This window comes from Bombina bombina, chromosome 6 (assembly GCF_027579735.1).
Source record: "Bombina bombina isolate aBomBom1 chromosome 6, aBomBom1.pri, whole genome shotgun sequence".
Lineage (NCBI taxonomy): Eukaryota > Metazoa > Chordata > Amphibia > Anura > Bombinatoridae > Bombina > Bombina bombina.
Genome location: NC_069504.1, coordinates 454733216 through 454747618, shown reverse-complemented (window position 1 = coordinate 454747618; position 14403 = coordinate 454733216). Strand labels below are relative to the sequence as shown.

General features: G+C 37.6%; 1 protein-coding gene across 1 annotated transcript in view; it reads right to left on the bottom strand.

The window, feature by feature from the left end:
- LOC128664462 (follistatin-related protein 4-like) overlaps window positions 1-14403 on the bottom strand; it is a 1075469-nt gene that overhangs the window by 517970 nt on the left and 543096 nt on the right. The window lies entirely within an intron of this gene.

Below are 14403 nucleotides of genomic sequence, written 5' to 3'. Positions count from 1 at the left end.
CTCTCATGTTATTCTTTGTTGAAGAGTTATCTAGATAGGCAGTGTGCACATGACTAGAGCACAACATGAGGATTGAAGTGCCAAGGGACAGAAATAATGGTTGCAGACAGGGGCACTTAAAATGTTCCCTTTGGGCAGTATTTTATGTTAAAAGGACAGTAAACACATTGAGATTTGAATATAAAATGTTTATTTATTTGTAATAAACTATACTTTCCTTTTTTGATAGTAACAAGTCAACACTCAGAGGCACTACTTAGGTTGTGATGCATATGCTCCTATTTCCAACTTTATACTATCAGGCACTGTGTATTAATGTAATATAGAAAATACAATACACTGTACATCACCCTATGCCCTTAGACTACTGAGGAGGCAGTGTCTAAACTAAAACAACTTTTATTACAATTATTTTTTAAATGATACTAGCTATATAGTATAATCATAATATAAGGTTGAAACAAATCTTACTCAAGTTTTTAAACCACTTTACCAAAGATTCATATTTTATTTTAGACACTGCCTCCACAAAAGGCTCAGGGCATAAAATGCTATATATTGTGTATTCTATTGTACTTTATCAATACTTTCATTATTTTATCTGGATTCTATGTAATTAAGATTGTAGATTTTAAAATTATCAGGTTTTTAAATACACCTTACTGAAGGATAACTAAGCTACATATCCACTTATATGACCATAAGTATGTGATTAAGAATAATTATTATTGAGTCCAGCCACACCCATTGATAGCAGGTGCATACAATTCTGCACCCATACAATTTCCAAAGACAAACATTGAAAGTATAATGGGCTCTTCTGAAGAGCTCATAGGATCCTTTCTTTACCAGTAAAGTCAATTTTTGCCCTAGTATATCTGCCCCAATCCACATTAAAGGGACAGTACACCGTAAAATTGTTTTTCCATAAATGTATTTTAAATGACTTGTTATACCAACTGCAAAGTATAAAATATTTGAGAAATTGCATTTTCGGGTTTATTTGTGTATCTGAAGTAGCTGGTTTTGTGCTTTGAAACCACAGCCTATTACAATGGGTTGAGCTTCAGGTAATTTCAGATCTCATTATGTTATCACTTTTATGTACACAGACTTGATTCATTATCTTATATTTGTCTGGAACACCAAAGCTCAATACATAGAGAGAACAATGGAATATTATCATTTTATTACTTAACTATCATGCCCCCACTGAGGGTGTAATCTCTTCTGCTGGCTGTGTTTACTTAGGCTTGTCGATAGCATATAGGCCAGTATCAAAACTTTCAGTATAGGTTGGGAAACCACAAGCTAAATCAGCTATTTCAAATGCTGAAATATGAGTAAAGGAGCTACTTGCAACAAATGTAATACACTCTAGCAGGTAAAAAGGATCATTGGGAATAATTTAAAGGGGAGAAAGTTTTTGGGTGAACTGTCCCTTTAATCATTATTATTGTGAAGTGGAAGCATTTAGGATCAACAACAACCCATCCATGAACTGGAAGATTATGCAAACTTACAGAGCTGGAGCACTTGTTAAGTGCTAAATTGTGCCACATGTAAAAATCGCCTATCATCTGTTGCATCACTTACTAAAGAGTTCCAAACTGCTTCTGGAAGTATCATCAGCACAATAACTATGAGTTGGCAGCTTCATGAAATGGGTTTTCATGGGTAAGCAGCTGTACACAAGAATTATAACAACATGCACAATGTGAGGCATCGGCTGGAATTGTATAAAGTAGACATGATCATTAGTTTTTTTATGAATGCATATTGGTAAGGAAAATATGTATAGTGCAAATGAAACGTATCTCTGAATGAATGAACAAACTACTTTAAAGAATATTAATATATACTAATGAAATTTGTTAGTATACAGTTTAAAAAGTAAAATGCTTACCAATGGCATGTTAGGAATAGGGATGGGCGAATGTGTAAATTTTCGAATTTCGAATGTAGAACAAATGTTATTACCGAAATCAAATTCTAAATCCGAATGTCGATAAGAACGAATATTCTTAAAAATTCGAAAATCGAATGTTATTTACAGTTTTCGAATGTCCCTTTCGAATTCGAATGTTTATAATTATATCGAATGTCCACATTCGAAATTTCAAATTTAACATTCTATTTAACAAATACTATTCAGAAGTTCAATAGTTCATGTGGTAGGGCGGGAATCTAGTAAATTGATATATAATAGATACAAATATATCATTTCGAATGTTTCCATATTGAATATTGCATAATTCGAATATTACATTTAAAGAAAGCATTAGAAATACTATTACAAACATATAAATTCGAATTTTTCGAATTCGAATATAAATTCAAATTTTTCGAATTAGAATATTGCATAATTCGAATATTACATTTAAAGAAAAAGCATTAGAAATACTATTACAATCTAAATTCGAATTTTTCAAATTCGAATGCACGTATTGCATAATTCGAATATTACATTTAAAGAAAAAGCATTAGAAATACTATTACAATCTAAATTCAAATTTTTCGAATTCGAATATTGCATAATTCGAATATTACATTTAAAGAAAAAGCATTAGAAATACTATTACAATCTAAATTCGAATTTTTCAAATTCGAATACACGTATTGCATAATTCGAATATTACATTTAAAGAAAAAAGCATTAGATATACTATTACAATCTAAATTTGAATTTTTTGAATTCGAATATTGCATAATTCGAATATTACATTTAAAGAAAAAGCATTAGAAATACTATTACAATCTAAATTCGAATTTTTCGAAAAGAATATTTTCGAATTTAATTGTAAAATTCGAAACCGAACATTTGAAAATCGAATGTTAGAATGTTATGTAAACATTCAAAATTCGATTCGAACGAACGAATGTGTTAAAATACGTGCCGTTTTTCGAATTTTGCGAAACATTCGCCCATCCCTAGTTAGGAAGCCGCTCTAACCCTGACCATTTTTCACAGAGCCCAGGGCTGGCAAATAGAAGGCTTAGCACAGTGGATTCTAGAGCCTCCTCTAAAGGAGAAGGTCCTTTAGCGCAGACTCTGGGATCCAAAGCGCTAATACGCCTATTAGCGCAGCCTTGGGCTCTGTAAAGAAAGGTCGGGATTAACGCAGCTCCTCCAACACACTATAGGTAAATATAAAATAACAGGTGATACTTTTTCACCGGCCGTTAAAGGAACATTTATCTTTAAAAAATAGTAATTGCAGATTAGCTTTTTTACTGTATCTTAAAAATATAATTTGGAGCTGATAAAAAAAAAATGCATTTTTCTGATTTTTTTTCTGTTTAAACCTTCAACATTTTACTAAATTATTATTTAGACAAGAAAACTCTCTTCTGATTTCATATGCTAAATTTAAAAAAAGATTGTTTCAGTTTATGTAAATTTTCTATACTTTCCTACATTGGAGGCACTGAAAGTGAGATGAATATTTTAGTGCTGTAAAATAAAATAGACTGAAAGATTGTTTACAGGTTATTATGAAGGAGTTGTGATAGGAAAATGTGTGTTGACATATGCAAGCTGTTTTCAGTTATAAAGGTAACAGATAGCAGTTAATATGAAGGAGCATAAACATAAAATAAGTAATTTGCTTGTTTATGAGGAACAACTTAAAAGCATATTATTCAATATTTTTTTTTTTTTTTTTTTTTTGCACGTATCTAGTCAACTGATTGGAAACACATATTTGGCAATTTTCTAAACTAAACTCAGATTGTATTTACATTAGCATAATATTAGTGCTGCGGAATCTGTTAGCGCTGCGGAATCTGTTGGCGCTCTACGAATAACCGATAATAATAATAATAATAATTATTCATTAATATCACCAGAGCTTATACAAGTAACACACTCTGTAAGCTTTTGACCTTTGCATAGTAATTATAAATAATGTTCAATATATTTAAATTGTTAGTTTAATCTTTTACGTTGCTGAGAGTACACAATCCATTACTCCTGAGAATTACCTTTCCTACCACTAGGAGGAAGCAAAGATTTCCAAACAGAGTTCTATATAACCCCTCCCACCTCACTATACCTTATTCTAATGCATGGCCAAGCAAAGGTGAGGTACGAAAAAGGAACAAGAGCCAAAAATGGAGCAGGTAAAAAGATGTGCTTAAAAAGAAACAAAACAGCAAAAACAAAGGGTGGGGTCTCATTGACTATCACCATCATGAAATAAATTAATTTATCAGGTAAGTTTTCTTTCATACAGGTGGTGAGAGTCCATGATCCATTGCTCCTGGGAACTAATACCCAAGTTGTGGGGTCCACGAGTAATAACATAAAGGGTTTTAAAATACTAAACAATTTCTGTACCATCTTGAGAATCAGATGGAAAGACACATTTAGGGATAGGCGACCTAGCCCCAGGGACAGAGTAAATAGAAGGCAACTGGACATCTGTACTAGATTTGGGTACCAAATCCTGTAAAGTCATAGTTGGATTATCAATGATTTCCTTAGGCTCAGCTTGAAAATCAGTCTGAGTAGATGTACCAACAGATACACCGGTTAAAACAGCAAGGGAAATAGTGGAAAAACTACTAATATTATGTAAGGGTCCCTGCACCTTACCAAGTGCCTGAGAAGATAGCTGAATATCTGATTGAACACATGCTGAAGTAGAAAACATTGGTCTAGATGAACAAAACGAGGACTGTAAAAGCTAATTTCCTAGATGAATAGCTATGGAATGAGAATGAACTATCAAAGCTGGACAATGGCTGTTCTTTAATAAAGAGGGAAACATTACCTTCATTGCCAAGAAACTAAGGGTTCCCTTCAGAAATATTACATAAATCACTACTAGGACCCTGTCTGACTACAAGTAGAAAATAAACGTTCTTTTCAACAGAGGCTAACCCTAAAGGTTACATAGAGGATTTGAATCTATATCAGAAACATCACCTCCCGAGGAAAACAGATTCATTGTGCTCTTAGAAACCTCCATACAGCTTTCAGGAATTTTAGAAACAATATTGTTCTGAAAGTGCTCTTCTTTCTTAGAAGAATAAAGGGACTTGATCACAACTCCCTTTTTAGATTCTGCAAAGGAACTGTTACAATTACTGATTTTATTCCCAGTTTCAATAGAGACTGGAACAAAATTTGAGCTTTTAAAATAATCCTTAGTACATGAAATAGTAGAAACTTCCTTCTGAGAAATTCCATTCAGAATTCTATCTGAAGTACTTAAAGAAACTTGATCAATAGCCATAGAACTAGGACAGACTGAAACTAAGTATCTTAATAGAGGCTTCACCTGCCCACTATCAGAAACTCTGGATCAGGGGCCACACCTTCATGCATTTTTGGTAGCAGGAGAAGATTTCTTAGCCTGCTTAGGCTTATTCTAATTAGCACTGTGTGTACAAACTGAACCAGAAGTATTTTGTTTTTGATCAGAGGAAACTTCACTCATCTGTTCCTTATTCTGGCCTTAAATTTACCCTTTGATTTTTTATCCTGAGGTAAAAACTAAATTTATGCTTACCTGATAAATTTCTTTCTTTCCAGGCATGGAAAGTCCACAAATTCATTCCAATTACTAGTGTGTATTCAACTCCTGGCCAGCAGGATGAGGCAAAGAGCACCCCAGCAGAGCTGTTAAGTGTCACTTCCATTACCCATAACCCTCAGTTTTTTTTTGCCGAAGGAAATGGGAAAAGAAGATAACACAAGGGTATAGAGATTCCGGAGATTTGTGCAAAAAAACTGCCGTCTTAAATTCAAATAAGGGCAGGCCGTGAACTCTCGATGCCCGGAAAAAAATGAAATTTCAGGTAAGCATAGATTTTGTTTTCTTTCCTATGGCATGAAGAGTCCAGACATTCATTCCAATTACTAGTGGGAAACAATGCCCAAACTAGAGGACACAGAATGAAAGGGAGGGAGAACAAGACAGGCAGACCTAAACAGAAGGCACCACTTCCTGAAAAACTTTTCTCACATAAGAAGCCTCAGTATAGGCAAAAGTATCAAATTTGGAAATTTGGAAAGGAATGCAATGAGGACCATGTGGCCGCCTTGCAGATTTGCCCCACAGAAGATTCAATTTTGAAAGCCCAAGAAGAAGAGACAGCTCCAGTGGAAAGAGCCATAATTCCCCCAGGAGGCTGATGTCCTTGCTGTCTTATAAACTAACCAGATAACACTTTTCAACCAGAGAGAAAAAGAGAAGAAGTGGCCTTCTGAACCTTACTCTACTAGAGAAAACTAGAGCAGAAGATTGCCGAAAATCTTTAGTTGCTTGAAGGTAAAATTTTTACAGCACGCACAACGTCCAGGTTATGCAACAGGCATTCCTTCTGAAAAGAAGGATTGGGACAAAAAAGGAATAACAACATTGATTGATATTGCGATCCAGCACTACCTTAGGAAGAAATTCCAGCTTAGTACGAAGGACCACCTTATCTGCATGAAAAATAAGGTAAGGGGAACACACTGCAGAGCTGAAAGCTCAGAGACTCTGTGAACAGAAGAAACAAAACTATCCAAGACAACAACTGAAAGCATCAGCTCAAACGGAGCCTGCTGCAAAACTAAAAGAACAAGATTAAAGCTCCAAGGAGGAACAACTATATTAAACAAAGACCTGATTCTGACCAAGGCCTGAACAAAAGATTGAACAACAGGCAGAATTGCCAGACGTTTGAGCAAAAGAATAGACAGTGCAGAAATCTGACCCCTCAGAGTGCTGACTGACAAACCTTTCTCCAGGTCCTCCTGAAGAAAGACAAAAATCTGGGTACCCTTACCCTGCTCCAAGAGAACCCTTTGATTCACACAATAAAGGTACATACACCATACCATATGGTAAATCCTATGAGCAACCATCTTACGAACCTGAAGCATAGCCTCACAGACCTTTTTCACAAAGGTTAAGCCTAGCCAAAAACTAGGCGATCAAACTCCAAGCCGTCAGCTTCATAGAATACAGAATAGGGAAAAGGAAGGGACCCTGACTTCCTCAGAGGAAAACTCCAAGGTGGAAAAGGTAACATCTTCACCAGATCCATGAACCAGATCCTATGATGAAGAAGTCATAAATTAATGCTTCATTTTCAATCTCTGTAGTTCACAGATATTCCTGCCCCACAGTATTAAAAATAGCAAAAGTCCCCCCACCGTAATCTGTAAAGCCCCCCTCACTTAGACCACAATCCATGGAGGGATAAGGGAATCAGTAACTTACCAGTCTTGCAGCTTTCTCAGTAGGCCCTGTTGTGACAGAAAGACTTCCTCCTGACAGGGACCCTGGAGCTTCAGCTGCAGTGTCTTAGGTGTAACAGATAGAACCAACATCTGACTTCGACCTGTAGACAAGAAAAACAGAGTAACCAACCATGGTTTTCTATAAAGGGGTAACATTGATGTTAGAAGTTAAGCAAAGACTACCTCGCTGTCTTCTAACCACCATTACTCTTACTAAAGAGATTGACATGGACATAGCATAGCACCAAAACCTTGCTTGCAGGGAAAAGTATCAATACAAGGATTAAATATCTTCAAACACCATCTTCACACATCCTACTGTGATAGAGGCAAAGAGAATGACTGGGGGTTATGGGTAAGGGAAGTGACACTTAACAGCTCTGCTGGGGTTCTCTTTGCCTCCTCCTGTTGGCCAGGAGTTGAATTCCAACTAGTAATTGGAATGAATTTGTGGACTCTCCATGCCATAGGAAAGAAAAAGCCCCTTTACTCATGTAAACAGTAAAAGTAGAAAAAATAGAATCTAAATCAGAAGAAACATTTTCTTGCCCTGAAAAGAAAGGGATAATAATCTGGATTTAGACACTATATCAGCAGACCAGGATTTAAGCCATAATGCTCTACTAGCAAGAACTACCAAAGACATGCTTTTTACATTAATTTTCATAATGTCAAATACAGCTTCAAAAATAATTCATAATTAGCATTCTTTAGTAAACCTGAAAGATTATCACAACAGGATCCTCAAAACACTGTTCAGATAAACTACATAACCAACAAGTGTAAGCAGCAGCCACATCGGCTATAGAAATGGCTGGCCTAAGTAAATAACCTGCTTGCAAAAAAGCTATTCTATAAAAGGATTCTAAATTCCTATCTAGAGGGTCTTTAACCCCTTAACAACACATGTCGTACAGGGTACGTCGCACACAACCTGGTCTTTAAAGACCAGCGACGTACCCTGTACGACATCAGGGTTTAAAGCGGCTGGAAGCGATCCTGATCGCTTCCAGCCGCTTTCAAGGTATTGCTGTGATGCCTCGACATTGAGGCATCACTGCAATACCTTTTTTCCAAAACCGATGCAGAGAGAGCCACTCTGTGGCCCTCTCTGCACCGGTAGCGATGGGCCCGATCGTTGGTGGGTGGGAGCAGCTGCAGGGAGGCGGGTGGGCGGCCCATCTGGTTCCTGAATGTGCAATGTGCACGCCGGGTGCCGGGAGCGTGTGGGGGCCTGCAGGGAGCGCGCATGCGCGCGCGCATATGTGCACGGGATCGCGTAACAGCCACTGCCACCAATGAATTTATGAATGGGAGAGAGGGAGAGGGAGGGGGGAAAATAATTTTCAAAAGGATCTGGGAGGGGGAGAGGGAGGAGGGTATTAGGGGGGGCAGCTACACTACAGAAAACATTTAATTACATGCAAAAAAATAAAAAAAAACATTTTTTGGAGGCAAATTGGGTACTGGCAGACAGCTGCCAGTACTCAAGATGGCAGCAAATAGGATGTGGGCAAGTGTTATAGAGCTGTTTGGGGGGGATCAGAGAGGTTAGGGGCTAAGGGGGGTCCATCACAGCTAAACAGATATTTTTTGTAAAAAAAAATTCATAAAAAAAAAAGCCTTTTATTTTAGTACTGGCAGAGTTTCTGCCAGTACTTAAGATGGCGGGGACAATTGTGGGGTGAGGGAGGGAAGAGAGATGTTTGGGAGGGATCAGGGGGTGGGATCTCTCAGGTGGGAGGCTGATCTCTACACTAAAGCTAAAATTAACCCTGCAAGCTCCCTACAAGCTATCTAATTAACCCCTGCACTGCTGGGCATAATACACGTGTGATGCGCAGCAGCATTTAGCAGCCTTCTAATTACCAAAAAGCAACACAAAAGCCATATATGTCTGCTATTTCTGAACAAAGGGGATCCCAGAGAAGCATTTACAACCATTTATGCCATAATTGCACAAGTTGTTTGTAAATAATTTCAGTGAGAAACCTAAAATTGTAAAAAATTTAACATTTGTTTTTATTTGATCGCATTTGGCGGTGACATGGTGGCATGAAATATACCAAGATGGGCCTAGATCAATACTTAGGGTTGTCTACTACACTACACTAAAGCTAAAATTAACCCTAGAAGCTCCCTACATGCTCCCTAATTAACCCCTTCACTGCTGGGCATAATACATGTGTGGTGCGCAGTGGCATTTAGCGGCCTTCTAATTACCAAAAAGCAATGCCAAAGCCATATATGTCTGCTATTTATGAACAAAGGGGATCCCAGAGAAGCGTTTACAACCATTTATGCCATAATTGCACAAGTTGTTTGCAAATAATTTCAGTGAGAAACCTACAGTTTGTGAAAAAAATTATGAAAAAGTGAATTTTTTCTTTATTTGATCTCATTTGGCGGTGAAATAGTGGCATGAAATATACCAAAATGGGCCTAGATCATTACTTTGGGATGTCTTCTAAAAAAATATATATACATGTCAAGGGATATTCAGGGATTCCTGAAAAATATCAGTGTCCCAATGTAACTAGCGCTAATTTTGAAAAAAAGTGGTTTGGAAATAGAAAAGTGCTACTTGTACTTATTGCCCTATAACTTGCGAAAAACGCAAAGAACATGTAAATATTGGGTATTTCTAAACTCAGGACAAAATTTAGAAACTATTTAGCATGGGTGTTTTTTGGTGGTTGTAGATGTGTAACAGATTTTGGGGGTCAAAGTTAGAAAAAGTGTGTTTTTTTCCATTTTTTCCTCATATTTTATATATTTTTTTATAGTAAATTATAAGATATGATGAAAATAATGGTATCTTTAGAAAGTCAATTTAATGGCAAGAAAAACGGTATATAATATGTGTGGGTATAGTAAATGAGTAAGAGGAAAATTACAGCTAAACACAAACACAGCAGAAATGTAAAAATAGCCCTGGTCCTTAAGGGAAAGAAATTGAAAAATGGCCGTGTCCTTAAGGGGTTAAAAGAAGCACTGTCTTCTAAATGAATAGTAGTACACTTAGAGGCCGAATTATCAAAGGTCTTGCGGACCTGATCAGACAGTGCGTATCAGGTCCGCAAAACCTCGCTGAATGCGGAGAGCAATACGCTCTCTGTATTCAGCATTGCACGCCACCCCCAGCAGGGAGGTGTCAATCAACCCGATTGTACTTGATCGGGTTGAATTCCGGTGATCTGTCTGCCTGCTCAGAGCAGGCGGACAGGTTTATGGAACAGCGGTCTTTAGACCGCTGCTTCATAACTGCTGTTTCTGGCGAGTCTGAATACTCGCCAGAAACACAGGCCCACAAGCTCCATAGGTAGCTTGATAAATGGGCCTCTTAGCCAAGAGTGGAAATAACCAAATCAACCTTGGGACCTGTTTCCCATAACTCAATATTACTTGCTGGCAAAGGATATAACTTTTTAAACCTCGCAGAAGGGTTCAAAGAATTCCCAGGCTTAAATTATTCCTTAGATATCATGTCGGAGACAGCAAAAGGAATAGGGAAAACGTCAGGAATTTAAACAATACCTACATTGAGGTCTATGGGGGAATACGTTAAGGTGGTTGTGAAAATTCCAACTTTTCGCTCATGTTTGGTTTAGTGTTCATAATTTTAAACCTCCACTTGGTTTAAAATAAAAATTTGAGCCAGTGGTTCATTCACCAGAGCGAATATATAAGGGGACATATTCCTATTGGCTACTGATATCTCCTGTGAACTAAATCCCACTTCTCTGACTCTAGTAAAGGGTGCTGAATATAAAGCAGCAGGAAGATTGTGTAATACACCAACAGTCTCCAACATCTACTAGAAGAAAGGCCATATCACCCTATTAAATGCTTTTCCGCATCATGGGATTCCTCCAGTTATACATTGCAATATATTTTATAATCAGATGTTTTGCAATTCACTTTTTAATTGATGATTTATACTGTAAATATAAATATATATACAGTATATATATATATATATATATATATATATATATATATATATATATATATATATATATACTGTGTATATATATATATATATATATATATATATATATATATATATATATATATATATATATATATATATATATATATATATATATACAGGGAGTGCAGAATTATTAGGCAAGTTGTATTTTTGAGGACTAATTTTATTATTGAACAACAACCATGTTCTCAATGAACCCAAAAAACTCATTAATATCAAAGCTGAATAGTTTTGGAAGTAGTTTTTAGTTTGTTTTTAGTTATAGCTATTTTAGGGGGATATCTGTGTGTGCAGGTAACTATTACTGTGCATAATTATTAGGCAACTTAACAAAAAACAAATATATACCCATTTCAATTATTTATTTTTACCTGTGAAACCAATATAACATCTCAACATTCACAAATATACATTTCTGACATTCAAAAACAAAACAAAAACAAATCAGTGACCAATATAGCCACCTTTCTTTGCAAGGACACTCAAAAGCCTGCCATCCATGGATTCTGTCAGTGTTTTGATCTGTTCACCATCAACATTGCGTGCAGCAGCAACCACAGCCTCCCAGACACTGTTCAGAGAGGTGTACTGTTTTCCCTCCTTGTAAATCTCACATTTGATGATGGACCACAGGTTCTCAATGGGGTTCAGATCAGGTGAACAAGGAGGCCATGTCATTAGATTTTCTTCTTTTATACCCTTTCTTGCCAGCCATGCTGTGGAGTACTTGGACGCGTGTGATGGAGCATTGTCCTGCATGAAAATCATGTTTTTCTTGAAGGATGCAGACTTCTTCCTGTACCACTGCTTGAAGAAGGTGTCTTCCAGAAACTGGCAGTAGGACTGGGAGTTGAGCTTGACTCCATCCTCAACCCGAAAAGGTCCCACAAGCTCATCTTTGATGATACCAGCCCAAACCAGTACTCCACCTCCACCTTGCTGGCATCTGAGTCGGACTGGAGCTCTCTGCCCTTTACCAATCCAGCCACGGGCCCATCCATCTGGCCCATCAAGACTCACTCTCATTTCATCAGTCCATAAAACCTTAGAAAAATCAGTCTTGAGATATTTCTTGGCCCAGTCTTCATGTTTCAGCTTGTGTGTCTTGTTCAGTGGTGGTCGTCTTTCAGCCTTTCTTACCTTGGCCATGTCTCTGAGTATTGCACACCTTGTGCTTTTGGGCACTCCAGTGATGTTGCAGCTCTGAAATATGTCCAAACTGGTGGCAAGTGGCATCTTGGCAGCTGCACGCTTGACTTTTCTCAGTTCATGGGCAGTTATTTTGCGCCTTGGTTTTTCCACACGCTTCTTGCGACCCTGTTGACTATTTTGAATGAAACGCTTGATTGTTCGATGATCACACTTCAGAAGCTTTGCAATTTTAAGAGTGCTGCATCCCTCTGCAAGATATCTCACTATTTTTGACTTTTCTGAGCCTGTCAAGTCCTTCTTTTGACCCATTTTGCCAAAGGAAAGGAAGTTGCCTAATAATTATGCACACCTGATATAGGGTGTTGATGTCATTAGACCACACCCCTTCTCATTACAGAGATGCACATCACCTAATATGCTTAATTGGTAGTAGGCTTTCGAGCCTATACAGCTTGGAGTAAGACAACATGCATAAAGAGGATGATGTGGTCAATATACTCATTTGCCTAATAATTCTGCACTCCCTGTATATATACACACGTACACTTTATATTATTACATGATTATATTGTAATTAGAAAACATCCATGAAGGGACATAAAACACTAAGGGCTAGATAATGAGCGCTTACTGTTAGATGCAAGCAAAATGTTTTTTTTTGCGGCTTTTTCCACGCATCAGAAGTAGCGTTTGGATAGTGAGTGCCCACAAATGAGGGCACTAACAGGGCTTGAATTCAAGTAAAAACATTATTTCTTTATTTCAACATCAATTAGTCAAAGAAATATTTTTTTTTACATGAATTAAATCCCTGTGAGTGCCGTCATTTGTGGATTTATACTGAATGTTTGCAGAGGAGACATCCAGGCATATATATAACATGGACGGGGACTGCACTCTCAGACTGGACTGGCTACACATTTCATGACCCTGCAAAATGCAAAGCCTTGGGTGCTCAATACCATCTAAGGCAACTGCACTGTCCCCAGAGTCCCTGGAAGTTAATTCCAGATAGGTCTGGGTGCAAGGCCCATAGAACAAATTACAAAACAAATTAATACAGCAAACAGAGGAAGTCCAACACTCACTTGCAAGTTCTCAGCTAAGATTAAAAGCAAAAATGGAAGAGTTAGTTACTGCATCTGGCCAAATGGGACAAGCCCAGGTACTACATCAAGGTCTCTCCCAAAACCTGGGTCCCTAAAACAGCCAAACAATGCAAGCTCTCAATCAAATAAACTGGGAACAATTCAAGGGTGCACTGGCTTATATAATCACCCTAGACATATACCAAACACGAAAGAGGACTGCACTCTCAGACTGGACAGGGTACACATCCTATGACCCATAAACATGCACAGCCCTGGGTGCTGAATAGCACTCTCAAGCAGCTACATTGTCCCCAGAGTCCCAGGCAGTTAAATCCAGACAGGTCTGGGTGCAAAGAAAAGGCTTGAGAAAGGGCACTGCCTGAAACATTCTTGATAAAGCCCAGAAGGGTGAAACGCGTTGAATGGGACCTGCTACACTCTACTAAACTTCATTTACTACTGTCACAAAGCTGTGTGACCCTGCAACTTTAAACTTTTCTCCTGACCCTGCAAGTTAAAATCTACCTTTGGTAACTTCAGGGAATACGGTGTTACTGCTAAACACTGACCAAAGATTTCTTCAAACCTTAAGAAGTCTGAGGGAACCCAGATGAAAACAATATTTGGGCTATAAGAAGAAAGGAAAACAAAAAAAAGGATAACTACATCACCAGAACGGATCATCACCCCTGACCTCTGAATCAAAGAGAAGGTCAGGTGACTTATCAGAAGCACCAGGAACAAACAGTCTGTGAATCCCTCACAGTGAAGATAATCAGCGGTTGCAACCAGGACAGATTAAGGTACCTCTACACTAATTTGCACTACGTTTTTTAAAACACGCAAACTGAACTTTAAAGACATCAAGGTATTCATCTGTTAAATTAACCATTTCCATTAACCACGATTGCTTTGGCACCTAAATCAGA